Consider the following 17,087-nt stretch of genomic DNA (forward strand, 5'->3'; position numbering starts at 1 on the left):
GCAGCACAGAGTTTGAGGTAACTTTTGTTCAGTCTGCCCCCAGAGCTGCTGCCACCTGGCCCATGATCATAGTGCAGGATCCGTCTCTTTTGCTCCGTGGTATAAACAAGGAGGACTCCATAAACCCTGTTTCAAGATCTGGAAGGTGGCGGCTCTGTGCCTCAGAAAAGTACTTGCCTTTTGCCTTGGAGAGGCAGCTGTGGGGGGCAAAGAGACATGAATGGGCATTTCAACATCTAGGCATGTTTGAATGCCTGTGCAACTCTCAGCAATCTGAAAGACATATTTATAATGAAGCCAAGAGAGCTGCACCGAGATCTTCTGAACCTGGACTGCAATCTCTCCCCACGGATTCTGGGAGAGCAGGAATAGGTTTCAGCTCGGTATAAAACCATGTGGCTTGGCAGCTGCCTACACCACAGACACTAGAGAAACGCCGCCTGCAAAAGCCTGGCAGAGCCACAGGTTCTCCATTCTGTTACCAGACCATGAAAATGACTGCTCTTCCCTCAGCTAGTGACTGATAACTTCTTTGTGACAATGACGGCCATTTGTTTCTTACCAAGGTAGTTTTAAAAAGTTTGGGTAGTAGCAAACAGGAATAGCTCTTTTTCTTTTTTAATGGACTACTAAGATGAAGTTCAAAAATTGCAGATAGTCTGAGAAATAGAATTTGAAAACAAGTAGACTTTATTGTGGTATTTTCACTATCATTAGATCCCTGTATAGCATGTAAAATATCGTGGCCCAAGCACCGAACCACAGGAAATAAATTCCACTTAAGAAATATAAAGCTACTTTGCATTAATAAAGTAAACATCAATTTAAGTGCAACATTGTCACATTTTATCTCCTTATCGGGTGGCACAAAAATAAAGCCTCCCCCAGTAGAGCCAGTTTAATGCCTGATGATAATTCAAATAGTCAGGACAGCAATTTTCCTCCGTTCGTTGTCTGTAACCTGCCATGACTATTAATGTCAGAACACGTGTTTATCTTCACACAAATAGAGTTATTACAATGTGTGTAGGTATGTGCATGCATATGCACATACTAAATATATGTAAATGCCTGTGTGAAAAATCCTTGATCCATGGCAATTCTATAATGCAGTGTATACTTAAAGCACAACACAGTACAGGATATATTAGTCCATCAACGTGGAGCACCTGGGGACTGTATAACATGACAAACCTGCACTCCAGAATTCTCATATTCAAAATGACAGGTATGTGTTTTCATTGTAGTAAATAAATTTAACTAAACACAACTCTTCTCTGGGAGGTGGGGGAAGGGGGTAAGGGAGTGAGCAAGAAGGCACATTTTACATATGAGGAAATAGAAGATTAAGTGAAATTGCTTTTCTGCCCAGGAACTGCATCTTTGCATTGTAACACAACATTAGTTCCCAGAATGAACTTAATCAGTTTGTAGAACATTTGGTACAGTAAACATGATGACAATAAACAACTTGCTTGAGATCACACAGCAAGTCAGCGACACAGCTTCCTGACTGAGTCCTACGATGCCATCACTCAGGGTAGGTCTGCACAGCACACTTACTCCAGATGCCTGAACACCAAGATTAATTACCCTATGGTTACCGTATTACTGTGCAGATGTGCCTTAAATGGTTCCCACTCTTACAAAAAAACCTCCAAACCCAACTTGGTACTACTGCCCTGATTCAGAACAGGGCTTTCTCGTCTTTCCAATTACAAGAAACAGCCTGAAAGACCATGAGGGTTTGAATGTTTGGGAAGCATCAATTTTCATAATAATGGCTATTATAATTTTTGTGTTTCCTACTTCGTATATTTTTTCCTGTGCAATCCATAGCTTCAGCCAAGTGGCTGGCTCGGAGCTCTGTTCTTTCCAGGTCAATGACATTTTTATGGGATTTCTGGGGACTTCTATGTCTGCCGACCAAGACACCAGTCTTTCAGAGGCACTTTTCTGCCGAATGCTGAGCTGAACGAGAGCCTGACTTGCACTCTAAGCTCTACTTGTCTTTCACACTTCTCTCGTTCTCTGCAACTGTCTGTTCTTACTCCATCAAGCTATTTGTAAGTAATCATTGAAATTACTTTGGAAAAGACTGAACAGTTGGGAATGCGGCTGCATTTTTAGGGCAGGAGGTATGTGTACGCAAAGCTTGTTTGCCTACACACCTTTCATCCACTCCTTAAAGCTCCCTTTCGAATCCTTCAAACACCCTTCTAGCACTGTATAAACCACAGTATGAGGCACGCACTACCTGCCAGTGACTGGGAGCACCCGCTGGCCCTATACAGCTGCTCATCAGAACGCGAGTAACGCTGCTTAGTTCAAGTTCTCTGGCAAATAAGTAAACGCAGCAATAAATCTCTCTCACAGAAATGGGCAGCATTTCCAGTATGGAAGGCGGGGAGCTCAGGAGCTCTGACCTGGCCGGTTTGTTTGCGTGCTGAGAGGATGAACAATTGCTGCTCGAGCAGCTGAGCCCCAGGATGGCGCACACCATAATAAGCAGACTTGGCACTTCCTGGAGATCACTGGTGTTCCTCATGACTGAGGAAGGAGCCTAAGGGACTAAATGAACCCTGTAAATCCACAAATGCTTTATAACTGGCAGGTGGCTTGAAATGCCATATTACAGTTAGGTATTTGCTATTGTTACACTTTTATCTGGGGTGAAAGCATGGGAAGTGCTGCTTTCAAGGTCCTTTCCCCAGAGCTATCAGGAGGCAGCTGCTGGAGGGTAAACTCTGTTTACTCTGTGTGCTGAGCAAGCAGAACTTGCATGTAAAAGTGAAGCAGTCTCCAAATATCCCAATGATTTCAGCACAACACATGCTAAAGTGCAGAACCGTGTACAAATAACCTCCTTATCTAGACTTAAAACAGCTATTAGTTCATGCCTGTAGAAATTCAAGACATTCCTCCTTTTCTCCCTTCTCTTCCTTCTCCCTTCTTGACCCCATCAGCCTCCCAACATACCTCAATTTCTGAATGAGAAGACGACGTGACACTCATGGTACACACAGAACGAGATCCTCAATGGGTGGTCAGACCATCACACAAATACCTCACAGAAGTCTCCCTTTTCCAGAGCACAGAAATGACCAGGACCAGATACACAATCCATCCAGCTTTGCAGCCTGAGCGCAACTTAGCTGAGGTTATCTGACAGAGATGTACCAATGTAACACCTCTTCTATCATCATGCAGTGTTGCCTAATGTAAGACTTACATGATCATCACCAACAGACACAAGTGTCTGGAAAATGAAGTCCTCCACACTAGCTGCCTTTTCACAGCAAGGAATGGTGATTTGTGTTCTACTGAAACTTTATCACAACTGCATGATGAAGACAAGATTTCTTTCCAAAGAATCATGCCAATTGTCTTACGAATTTTGGACAAGCTGGCATAAATAGGCTGCCACAATGCATCCACTGAAACTAATTTATTTAAAATTGCCATCATTTTCCCTATGCTTTCAGGTAAGACAGTAGGATCTAAGTACTTGTTCAGCTTTTCTTCACTTCCATTGCAGGTTAGAAAAACGAAAAACTCAAAAATCAAATCAAACTTAGTAAGATATTCCATTTAAGACCTTTGCAAGCAGAATTAATCAAGCCTCACGAGCCTCCCTAAACAACTACAGTTTTTTCCTCTTTTTACGGAACAGCCCTGAGTGTCTCATGGAAAGAGCAAAGAACATGGCTCAAGCAAGTAGAGTTGGCTGGGTAGCAGTTCTTCAGTGAAGGACTTAGGGCTCAGAGTCTCAGATTTGGGTTTCTACAGGCCTTGCACCTTAGAATCGTAGAATCATTTCAGTTGGAATAGACCTTCAGGATTACCAAGTCCAGCCATAACCTAACCTAACTCTAGCACTAAACCATGTCCCTAAGAACCTTGTCTAAATGCCTTTTAAGCACCTCCAGGGATGGTGACTCCACCACTTCCCTGGGCAGCCTGTTCCAGTGCCTGACAATCCTTTCCATGAAGATTTTTTTCCTAATATCCGATCTAAACTTCCCCTAGCACAACTTGAGGTCTTTTCCTCTTGTCCTATCACTTACTACTTCGGAGAAGAGACCAACGCCCTCCATGCTACAACCTCCTGTCAGGTAGTTGCAGACAGCGATAAGGTCTCCCCTCAGCCTCCTTTTCTCCAGACTAAACAGCCTCAGTTCCCTCAACCGCTCCTTGTCAGACTTGTGCTCCAGACCCCTCACTTTATGGGGTGCCGCTGGCCCAGCAAGAGCTGGGAGAAGGGGAATAATCGTGGCCAGACAGCTGGAGTCCCACCAGAGAGAACCAGCAGAGTATCAGCCCAAGGAGGAGAACGCAGCCACCAGTGCTGAGAAAAGCGCTGTCTGCCCAACAAGGCACACAAACAGCCACAACACAGAATAATGGGAGAGAGTCACCTTGGGGGAGATTTGATTTAGACACTTAGAAGATGTGTCCAACGGTGAGGCTACTGAAGCAGGTGTGAGCCTGGAGAGGTTCTGAAGTGTCCCTCATTACACATAGTATAAGCAAAAATTTTTCAGGTATTAGAGAGACAGGTATTCATATCTGTTGGGACACAAGCATGGGTTAGATGCTTTCAGGATCCCTTCCAGCAATATTTCTTAGTGACTATTTCCTGAATTTAACCTGGGGTTTAACACTTTCTACCCGTATCTCTTGCTTTCTGTGAAATATAACCTGCTACAGTACTAATACCAGATTAATGACTTTACTGGGCCACACAGCTCTAACTTAGTTTCCTCACAGTGAAAGCTGGGGTGGGAACAAAGAAACCATCCTTACAAAACATATTTTACTTCTTTGTAGAGCTAAACTTTCTCTTCCCAGAGCCTAGGACATGGGTTAAATTAGAACAAATGACCCCAATTTTGAGTCTGGGAGGCTTCAAGCAGAAAAAAACCCCAGATAAACTCCTGAAAGGCACAAAAGCTGCTCACTTTCCTGGAAATTAGAAAAATCCAAATCCCAGAATTTACTGAGGGCAACATTAAAACAGCAAACAGCAAAACATAATCTGTTTACTAGGTCACACATGCATCTAATTCTCATCACCACACAGTACTAATTCTACATTTTAAGAATTGAACTTGGCATCGATGTAAGCCTATTTACTTAATTGTTCTTGTAAAACATTAACCTGAGGCAGAGGTGATTCAAACCTTGGCAGATAGAGCAATAGAGAGGTCATATAAAAAGGGATAGATTTCTAATTGCTAATGTCACCTAAATCTTAGTTGATCAAATCACTGGATGACTGGGTTCTATGTAATTCCTGTGTGCTAGCTTCCAATATCTATTACATACGAACGATTGCTAAAACTTTCAATTGCTTAGCCAGTTTCGCCGTGTTACAGGTGGGTAGGAAAAGACTTTCAGAAGATCTTGACGGCAAACAAAATTTTATCTCTTGGAAGTGGGGCCCTTCTTTTTTTTCCCCTCATAGGAACAATTACTCTTCCACCTCCAGAACACGAATTCTTCAGTTATCACAATTTATTCAAAACTTGTTTTATAGATGTAATGCTTGCCAGTACAGGACACTATTTTCCCAAAGAAAAGAATGCTGCTCTGGGAGGAATTGCAGTCCTTTTGCAATATCCTCCTGTTAGAAAAATTCTTCATTATGTAGAAGTATCTTCTACATAACCGTCTATATCAGATCTTGGGAAAAAAATATTTCTCTTTGATTGATAAAGATATTAATTCCCAGTGAAACTCCCATTTCAAGAACAAGGTCTTCACAACATGGAGACATAAAGACTACAGTTGTGCACAAGTGTCATGTGGGTCCACTTCAGTGTTTTTTTTCATCAGTTCAACTAAAAGTTGTGGTGGAAACTTCCCATATTGTTGCAAGTGGGCAGACTTATTGCCTAGAAACTTACATTTTTAAGAAGACAGCAGCTATGAATTATGCTTCAATAAATAAATATTTACTTAAACAAATGGAAGAACATGCATCTTAAGATTATCTGATAAACAATACATTTGTTTACAGCACAGATACCTTCTGCAGACACACATTTTCACAGGAAAAGAACCATTAAATTTTCTGTAGGACAGAACTAGCACATCGTTGACCACAACTGCACTAAAATAAGCAGTTATTCTGAGAAGAAAAAACAACATTTGTTTTTATAAATGTTAAATGCTCCAGTGTAACAGTACAATCACACAGGGTTGCTACTGTTCCCACTGCCTTCTAGACATGGGTGCATAATCCTACATCCCTGAAATCATTGAATGTAGAATGACGAACATTGAACAATGATGAAAGAAAGACTCACAAGTAACAGACTTGCTCTAATACTGGGTGAATCGTGTTTCTTTTTGTGTATGCCTGTTCACTCGAGTGTGAAGTATTTTCTGAATTATAGAACACATAACCTAGCTTCATCCCTTCTGGAAAGAGAGGTACTAAATCATTTATAGCTTGAGTCGTCCACCAAGCCACTTAGAAAAACTAATCTGCTATGTTGAAGCTTTTAGTAGACTTTCAGATGAGCTCAAGGAATTACTTCAGTTAGAACTCTGAAACACTGGGGAGCTGCAGAAGTACATTGAAAGAAGCTCTGTTTTAAGACATATTTTCTTTGAACAGGAAAATAAAGTCAGTTGTTTGTCAGCATCAGATGTATTTGGCTGAAAGTCCATGCTACAGCGGACTTACATTTGAAGAAAATCAAAGCATAAAGCAAACTCACATGGATTGTGTAGAAGGGTTTTCTAAGGAAAAATTGCTTTAGGCAGTCATCCTGAGCTTGTGTGCGTGCACACGAGCGTGCATCCTCCTAGTGACCTGCAAGCTGCCAGGGAATGCTGACAAGAAGCTGCTGTGGGGGGCTGGAGGTGGGGGTTCGGTCGGCGTGCCGAGGGCAGGGCTGCCGTTCAGGGAGCCCCAGCAGACTGAGGCACTGACAGGATCGCTGCGAAGTTCACCAGGACCAAGGCGGGGCCCAGCAGCTGGGCCCCAATAACCCCCTGCAGCCACACAGGGAGCGGCATCGCCCAGCTGTGGGACACGGTCAGGCTGCCGTGGCGAGAGAATGACAGAAAATATGATCTCGGGCAGGAAATTGTGAGCCCAAGGCCTTCAAGTGAAGAGAGGGAGGCAATACATTCTTCTATCACCGAGCTCAGGCTCAAAATTGGTGTGTTTCCAATTTAGGAAACAAGTACAAACACTGACCAGGGTAGTGGTGACAAGTGACATTTAAGTGCAAGTAACAAAAGTGAGTGTGACCAGAAAAAAGGACTTCTTAAAAAAGCCCAGAAATGTAGACCAGCTCTTTTCCCATGCGAACTGAATGAGCTTTTTGTTTGTTTTTGAAACATATTTCATTGACAAAACCAATACCATATTGTTTTTCTCCTATTCTCTGAAACCTACGGAACTGTGGGGAAAACTTGTCAGTTCATGCATCACCAGAAAAAGTTAAAATTTATCTGCCCACTTGATCATAAATATAACCACATCTTTGTTATACCTGTAAATTCCTGCATTCACTAAGGAAACTAATAAAGACCTACACATGCAGGGGGGGGAGGAAAAAGCATATAAAGCCCTGTCTCAAATGGAAGACATGACATTTGAGGCCCGATGGAAGGCTATAGACCTCGCCGTCTTCTGACTTAAGAACTGAACATCTGAAACACTGTTTATACTGAAAGTCTGTTTATAGGTGATCCCCCTCCAGAGAGATGCAACTAGAAATCTAAAGAGGAATACTGCTAAATGTTCCTTTGGAAGAAACTTCCTAGTAGGACATCCTCCTCACAACAAAATCAGAAAAACTAAGGAGGACAGAGCAACATCCAGGATCAGTCATTGCCACCTAGAAGAAGAAACTGCAGGACAAATTGTAGAGGTATTTATGCAACTCAGGTGACAGAGAAGAAACCTGAAAACATTTCCTGTTCCTTGTTTGGGGCAGAACTGCGACTGATTGCATTGTCCATTAGAAACAGATTTACCATTGAACAGAATGAGGCAAAACACTCTCTAAATCTGTGAGAACAGACGGATGAAACACCTCAGATCTACACCATGATACGATCTTGGGGCAGCAACTGGCTCTGCCAAGTCAGCAGAGCACTTTGGCGAGACACCAAAATTAGGTATTTGTTTTATTGTTGATGTGGGTTTTACATTATCTGATATAACAGACACAGTGTTGAAAAGCTGTGTTAAAAAAAAAAATCAAACAGTCTTTCTACACTTAAGAATAGTACGCTGGTCTTTTAATCTCTTATCCTGTTCAGAAAACATGGCTCATTTAATTAGAAAACTCTACATCTGTCAAGAATAATGCTACACCAATACAGCATTTGCCATTTAGGTACCCCTGAAAAGGTAAAACCAAAATAAATACAAATACTTTGATTAAATGGGGCTGCCTGCACTTGGTCAGAGATTTTGTCCTCTGAGCTGTATTTTTCTGTTGGAAACTTCGTGTCTTTCTAAACTTACCAGCAGTCTAAAGACAAGTATCCAAAATTCTCATTTCATACAGAGGTACACATATGGTTTTATTTCTAAATTACTTGCAAATTGTAAAATTAATCTTAATATCTAGTCATTTTACACTGCATTTTCTTTAGTGCATGTTAGCGCCCAAACATTTTAGTTATATAAAACTGCCTAATTATAACACCGGAGAATGCTTTGAAAAGCTCTCTTTCTTTGAGTGCTACTGTCCTTTAGATCATGTGGATTCAGTAGAAGGAAACAGGTCAGCAAGAGAGAACCAGTACCTGCCTCACACTTACCAGTCCACTTCAGGGCACCATCGCAGGTCAGCATGACCCGTGGGCGTGGGCAGCGAGCAGGACTGCGGCTGGGGAGGCGTAACGCGCGGGTTGCTGTTGGAGCGGGCTCACCAGTCCTGCACGCTACCAAACCACAGAGCAGGAAGACAAAAGTCGTTAGGCTCAGGTATGGTTGGGTCTGTGGGTAGGGTAAGGGAGAAATAAGCTTTTGGTATCAAAGATAAGCCCTCTTGTGTGTTTTGTGGGGTTTTTTTGTGTGTGTTGGTTTTTTTGTCTGTTTTTGTTTGGTTTGGTTTGGTTTTTTTTCCCCCACGATAAATAAGCAAAAGCCAGCTTCAGAATAAGCAAGAGAGAAATTTCTGCATGGTTTGAGACTGATTCCTTACAGTGTGTTTTAGTACCGAATTCTCAGTATGAATAAATGTTTATAATGCAGCTGTTCAAGCACTGATAATATCGATAGCACACTGGAAATAGCTAATATCTAGAATAAGATAAAGAACTAACAAGTTGTAATTTTTAGGCCCGTATGTGTGCTTAGTTTGCACATGGTCATCATGAATCATATAACAGGCTCCATGCAGCATCTTGTCATGGTTTAACCCCAGCCAGCAACTAAGCCCCACCCAGCCACTTGCTCCCCACTGTGGGATGGGGGAAGAGAATCAGAAGAGTAAGAGTGAGAAAACCCATGGGTTGAAAGGTAGTTTAATAGGTAAAGCAAAAGCTGTGCACACAAGCAAAGCAAAACAAGGGATTAATTCACTACTGCCCATAGGCAGGCAGGTGTTCAGCACCTCCAGAAAAGCCGGGCTCCATCACGCGTTACTGTTACTTGGGAAGACAGATGCCATCACTCTGAACATCCCCTCTTCCTTCTTGTCTCCTCAGCTTTTATACTGAGCACAACATCATCTGGTGTGGAATATCCCTCTGGTTCATTTGGGTCAGCTGTCCCACCTGTGTCCCCTCCCAGCTTCTTGTGCACCTGCAGCCTCCTGGCTGAAAAGTCCTTGACTTGGTATAACCATTGCTTGGCAACAACCAAAACACCAGTGCACTATCAACATTTTTCTCATCCTAAATCCAAACCACAGCACTATACCCCCTACTAAGAAAAAAATTAACCCTTCCCAGTCAAAACCAGAACACGTCCCCACTCTTATTTTCCTCATTAACATATATGTCATGCATCCAGCACCGTACCGGTGCTATCAACAACTCGTTGCTGTGTATCTCAGTGGAAAGACACTAATTTAAAGACTTCAAGGCAACCTCTTCAAACTTGCATTGTTTTACATTCCCACTAACACTAATGACCACAGAGAAGCATCAGTTTCTATGAATGGGATACCGCTCATATGAGACTAGATAAAATCCAACACACTACACCATGTTTCTGTTTTCTCTTAAGTAATCTAATGTTCTTTCCTTATGGTCAGTGACAAATGCATATCTTTAAGACATTTTATGTATGTATTCTAATCAGCACTGTGCTCCTTAATTAACCTTGAAATTTGTGTCAGTAAAATTCCGTAGGATGCTATTGTCATTACAGCCAGTGGAATCATGTGGGAAGAAGAAATGCAGCCAGCAGTCTCAAAACATTAATCCTTTCCTCAGGCAGCAGGATCACTAATTACTATGTCAAGAATGTAAGACCAGAGCAACTGACTGTTGAGCAGATAGGAGAGGAACAAAACTTGCCATAGCTCAGAAACAACATAAATAGTTAAAATAACACACGCTTCAATCTCTTCAAATTGTTTTGCAAAGCCTTATCAGCAGAAACCATCTCTTTACAATAATTGATGGTAAAGCTCATGAACTAATGGTATTAATAGGCAAAAGCAATCAGGCCCTAAGATTTCTAGACAACACACTGGCGTGAGTAGGTAGCTTGTGAAGGTATGTGACACTACTGAAAGGGCAACCCTGAATTGCCTGTGTTAGTCTTGCATCTGGCAAAATTCCAGGAGCATTTTCTGGGCACACTGTTAATGACTTCCTCAGGTAGGAACTATTTTTTGTATTTTAAAGAAACATGTCCTATAAATTTACAAAAGGTTTTTTGTTTGTTTGTTTTTGTTTTTGTTTTTTGTTGTTGTTGTTGTTCTTTGGTTTTGTTTGTTTGTTTGTTTGTTTTTAAAGAGCACAACTTCAGCATCATAAGCCAGAAGAACAATACAAGTTTGATGGGAAATCTCTTTATGGTTATATCTGCTTTCATAAGTAGTGAGCTTAATATGCATAGATTTCTGTAGCAAGACATTTGGTGCTGATGACCTGATGACCACACTGTGCTTTAGGGATAGAAACCCTGGACTGGCTGCAGTCTGGTCCTGTTAGCATTTGGATTGCATTAGGTATGTTGCTGGAATCTATGTTCGGGTTTATTTTTTATTTAAAAGAAATCTAGTTCATATTACAAGGCTGCTCCTTAATATGAGCCGAAGACCTAAGCAGAGATAACAGGAAAATTCATTTTAAAAGTGTTTTAAAATACAAATATGGATACATACAGAACCAAAGGCCAGAAGAAATTCAGTCCCAGGTCACAGAGATCTGTCTGTAAGTCTTCTCACTCTCTCCTCACCCATATATATGTTTCCCACAACATATTTTAGCCTGTCAATGCAGATTTTTAATATTTTTTCAGCTTGTTCTCATCTTCAAGTGTATGGGCAGTGTGTGGCTCTGTCTCCGTGCCCCTAAATAAGAATAAATTTCAATCAAATTATATAAAAGGGTAGGGGTCTTGAAGACACAAAAATCTTGTGCTTTTCATGAAAACAAGCAACAGAGAAACTCCTCCTGTTTCTGTGAGCTGCCTGTGACCTTCGAGAAAAGCTTCCCCGTGAGCTTAGTGACAGTCTGAGTTTCAAGAGCATCCTCACATAAAAACGAAGCAAGGAGCTGGGCTGCTTGTGTGGCAGACCAAGGGTTTCTGGGCAGCCCCAGAAGTGAGGGAAGCTGCGCGCTAGGGTGCTGGGTAAGCACTGAGAGGGCTGGTGTGACTATAGACAGACTCAGATGCGTCTGTCTCCCAGGCTGGAGGATCCTGAGTTCATTTGACCCAGGATTTTTTGAGGAGGTGGGGAAACAGGATGACGGAAAGGAAAAGATCTCCTAAACTGGAAGAGATGCATTTTCTAAGCCCCTCTGATATCAGAATCTGGAATCCAGAGCCAGTCATCTCATGTCAGCTGCGCTATTTCTATTACTATTGTGCAGTGAAGTCTTGTGATACAAGTACTAAAAATAGTGCGCTTTTTGTGTGTAAACTTTTTTTTAGTATTCCTGACACCCTATCAGAAGTTTGATTATTAATTAAAATAATAAGGTACAAAAAAATGCGTTATAGGATATTGGATTTAGGGATGGAAGAGCATTTTAATCTTTGACATGAAAGAAAAAATATTCAAGAGTAAGACAAGAATATTAGAAACAGTTGCTACTCATGTAATTACGGTATAAAGCATTTAACCTTGTTTTCTTTTTCAAATGTAAACTATAATAAAAGACAAACATTGTGAATATGAAAACAACAGTAGGACTTTGAGATGTTCTGATATTTCAATAGAGATGAAAAGTCATATAGGTAATAAAACTAAATACATACACCTACTATTTATTTAAAGATTAAACACCATTGGTGTTCCAAAAAGTTTTTCAAGTGAAGTTATCAGAATCTGTGGAAACTTTTTGGAACCTTGTTTTTCCTTTCAATTTAGGAAGAAAACCAAGTAAACAAAAATATTAGGTATTTTCTGCATGTTAGAAACTTAGCTGGTTAGTCAGCACTACTGAGGATGCTTCTAATTTTCTGTGACCTACCTTGAAGGAAACTTAACACTTTGTTTAAAAAAAAAAATAAAAGAAAAAGCTCCTCTAGCCATGGTTTCTGCGAAGAGCTCCTCCCTTCCTATTCCAGCCAATAACCACAATCAACTGCTGCACTACGACAAGGCACGTAGCAGGGCAGACAAATTAGAAATCCTATAACCAATTTTCTGTTTATTACAATAAAGCTGTGGTTCACCTGCAAAGCCACGCAATAACTACACATGCTTATACTGAATTTAGTTAATATTCTCACCCGTAAGTAGCTTTTTTTTTTTTCCTCCCCCCTCCTAAACATAGAAATGCACTTTTCTGGTGACAAAGTCTGTGAACTTGCTCTCTCTCCTGACAGCACAGGAGGCTCAGGAAACAGGTCGCAGGACTTCAACGCCTTTGCTACCCAAAATCTTGTGCTTAAGAAACACAGACGTAACAGGAACCGCTGACTTGTACCCTTCACAGGAACACTGCTTTAACTGCAGTGCCACCACCTTGACTGAACTTCCCACCATTCTTGGAGGTTCATTCCCTAACAAGTATGACATCTAAATAGCCCACCTCACAACTGGCCGTCCCCAGCACAGTCGGATCCGCGCAGATGCTATGGACAGATATAGACCATAGCACCAAAGTGAGATACTTCTGAGCCTGCTAAATTCACGTCCTTGTCCCAGTTGTATACAGTGCTTTGGAGAGGAGCTCAAGAAAGGCTCCAAGAGTTCTCCTCACACCACAGATCACTCAGCCACATTGCTTTAAGATGGCCACTTGGTATCCTTTATGTACTGACACCTAAATGGACACAGATGTCCCAGCAGCTATTAACAGCTTCGGGTTTGGGGAGATTTAAATTATCCTGGGGTTAAACTTAGTTTTGTTTTTCCTAGTTTTCAGAAGAGGCCATGTAGCTGAACTCAGGAAGGGCATAAGGCACATCAAGGTTTAGTTGCCAGTGGAACTGACTTCGGTATACACTTCAAAGTAAATCTGTCTCTGTGGGACAGATCTTTTTGTTTTGTCAAACACAAAGTTTATCTAGCCTGTAGTCTTAATTCTTATTTGCACACTAGTTGCAGAAATTGACTGAATTTCAGGTTTCATGTCCAATTGGTGAGACTACTGCCCAGGAAAACACTTTTACTTAAAGGTGAGCAAATTTAACAAAGGCATCACCAAGAAATCCAGAACCATAAGACACCCTTAATTTTCCCAGTGCAGTGACACTTCTGGTATGGAAAGGCTAAAACAATTATCAGTATGGAAATACAAAATGCTAAAAAGCAATTACTGGCTTTAGACATGGTTGATGTCTTAAGCTTCCTATCAACTTCAAAGGGACCAAGATCTCACCTGTTTTGATATTTACAGATGTACTTTCAAAACAGAAGTAGGAAAAGATATTAGGGGAGAGGAGCTCGAGAGCAGATCAGCTCCTCACATTTTTCTCATCATCTTCCTACTGTTGCATTCTCTCAAAAGTCTGACCTTATTTCTCTTTTTTTTTTTTTTTAGAATGATTTTAAAGAAATTTCTCACAAAATTTGAATCTTGATTTTTTAAAAGTTTGTTTGATTGATGTTGACAGCTGTCCTCTTTCCCAAGTGGCTTTTTTGTTTATTCGCCCTCCCTCTCCTTCCACAGCTTACAGGTAATTCCCATTTTCCTCCATGTCATCTGCCAATTTTCTCTGGTCTGCATTCACTCAGTCTTCTCTGTTTCATCTTCTGACTTCTGTCCTCTCTGACCTGTCTCAAAAACCAACTCCTGTTTTACCGCTTCAGTTCATCTAAAAGTTGTTCTCCTATCCACCCTGCATTGTTTGTGGAGAACTTTCCAATTCTGTAGTTGAAGATTAACACATAGTCACCTTCTGGTGATGGAACTGAATTGCTGCATCAGCTCAGGATTTATCTAGATGTGCACAGGTTTAAATAGCTCATTTAAACCCACCAGCCTTTTGGAAGTCCAGGCAGTTCACTCAGCCAGATGTCAAACTGCAATGTCTTTGCAGGCAGACAATCAAAACCAGGAAGCCTTGGCCCAGATAGATCCTGGAAACTAGGACATTTCTAGTTTAAATGAACTAAATCTATATGCAAGTGTCTAAAACACATTCCATTCGTATTTTTGGCCTAAGAATATTTTAAAGTGCATTGAAATATGCTACCTCATTTCACTTCAGCCCCTAAAACAAAACCACTTGTGCAGCAACTGATTTTTAAAACAGAGTCAGGCTGGTCTGAAGCCCAACACACCATGCTTATCTTCAGGAGCCCACTGTTGATAAGAAGGGGAAGGCGAAAAAATAATCAAATACATGATGACAGTTTCCATGTATAATACAGAAGTAAAGGAAGGATTAGATCTCTATAACTTTGCTGAGTTGTTCTTTGAGCTGTATTCAATTTAGGAAGTAAAAGACAAACAGCTCAATTTTGTTAGTCCTGCAGGGATGCTCCTTCGTTTAGTATTTTGAACATTAGCTAACAATTTACTTACCATGAACTATTATACTCACCATATAGATTTTAAAAAATAACGAAATCTGCAATATCACAAGTTGGTCATCATCCCCATCTCCACATGCTGCCAACCCATAGGTCTTTGGGTTTATGAGATCAGTTTGCTGCTTCTAGGATCATTCACGGGAATCAACTGCAAAATAGCCAATCTTCCATCTCTGAGATTATTTTTAATGAATGTATTAACTACTTCATGCAGAAATATATCTACCTGTCTCATCAGTTAACATGAATAGATGAAAAGTTGATAAGGATGCACTATAACACAAAAATACAATAATATTTTGACATTTATTACATGACTGCTTAACTGATATGAATATAAAACTCCCTTTTAAAATAGAAATGTCTTTGAGAAATCATAAGAATAAAGAGCCTTTAAAAACATTTTATGAAGCACTGTATTTCATTCTACATAGAATATTATATAGACACCTAGAAGGGAAAAATGTTATCTAAAAAAACAAAGCAGAAGAAATATTTTTTAATCAGGTAAACTAACCAGTTTTTACACAAATATTTTAGATTTTAAAGAAACATTTACTTTTCTGAAAATATCAACTTTGTCTGATTTATAAATGTAGAATCAAAGTGAATCACAGAAATAACTATTTAATATTAGTATGCTAATTGTCAAAGAAAAAAAACATAGAAAAGTCCCTGTGCTGTACTCACAAGGATTATTATTTTAGATCCTTAGTGTGCATGCTCTGAAATCACATTTCAAACAGTGAAATAAAAAAATGATAGTGAAAAAAACAAACAAATTTGTAGAACAGGTGATGAATAGTTACTTTGCTGACTCATTCCAGATGTAGATACAAGTTCCAAAGAAGGGAGCGCCCATGATCGAAGACAGCTGTGGTGGAGGTGAGGAGAACAGACCCAAAACCCTTTTAGAGGCATCTCTTCGCTCAACCTGATGCTAAATCAGTGCCTTTTGTCAATCAAAGACTGCAATTACCACACCATGTGGGTTAAGAGACTTAGTTCTGAAATCTTCCAGCAGATGTCCTCCCAGGGCAGTCGTGTCAGGGAGGTGAGAGATGTCACCATTTAAGACAGGTGGGAAGGAAAAGATACTTAAAATAATGGTGGTATAAATATATAGATAAAAAAATTCAAAGTAGTTCATTTCTTCTCAAATGCCAAGCTTAAAAACATAGGTAGCACGTTAAAAAAATAAGTCTGGCATCTTAAGAACAAAATGAAAAAAAGAAGTCACCTGAACTAGTACATAACAACTAGCACATCTGTTTGAAGTAACACATCTGTTTCCAGTTTGTTAGGTAATTCTTACACCTCACTTAGAAACAAAACAGAAGGTTAAAAAAATGATACTGAAAAGCACAAGCGCAAGGAAAACAGCACAAGGACTAATCCTGTCCTTCCCCCTTCCGTTTCGTGTTAAAACTGACACTAATTTTATTGTATGTACGGAGCTGAAGTGCAGCTTTTTGCACTACTCCCTAGTGGCAATGACATTCAAATGTTGTCACGAAGTTGGTATTCTTGGAAACATAAAATCCCTCAGGTATTTCAAGGAGACTTGAACAACTTCCTTACAATAGCAATCCTCATCATTACTGCTACAAGTTTTGATACCACATTAAAAATATTTGACTTCTCCTTCTATGTAGTGAGTGATGCATCCACAGTTAACTACCCTCAGACACCTATGAGATAATGATTTGATCAGTTACTGGGCTACAAACTCAAAGCTGGGATTCTTTACCCAGCCCTACGAGACCAATATCTCTAGCCCTCAATCCGTTACCAGCTTTAATGCAGATGTTCACAGCTTCATACCTGAGAAGCCACATCAGGGAGAAATGAAATCGAGAAGATGCGCATCACGGACTCTTCTTCAAGACCAGACAGAGAAATAAGTGCTGATACTTGGGGCTTACTGAGGGACCAGAAAACTGG

The sequence above is a fragment of the Caloenas nicobarica genome, chromosome 3 (genome assembly GCF_036013445.1).
Source record: "Caloenas nicobarica isolate bCalNic1 chromosome 3, bCalNic1.hap1, whole genome shotgun sequence".
Taxonomy (NCBI): Eukaryota; Metazoa; Chordata; class Aves; order Columbiformes; family Columbidae; genus Caloenas; species Caloenas nicobarica.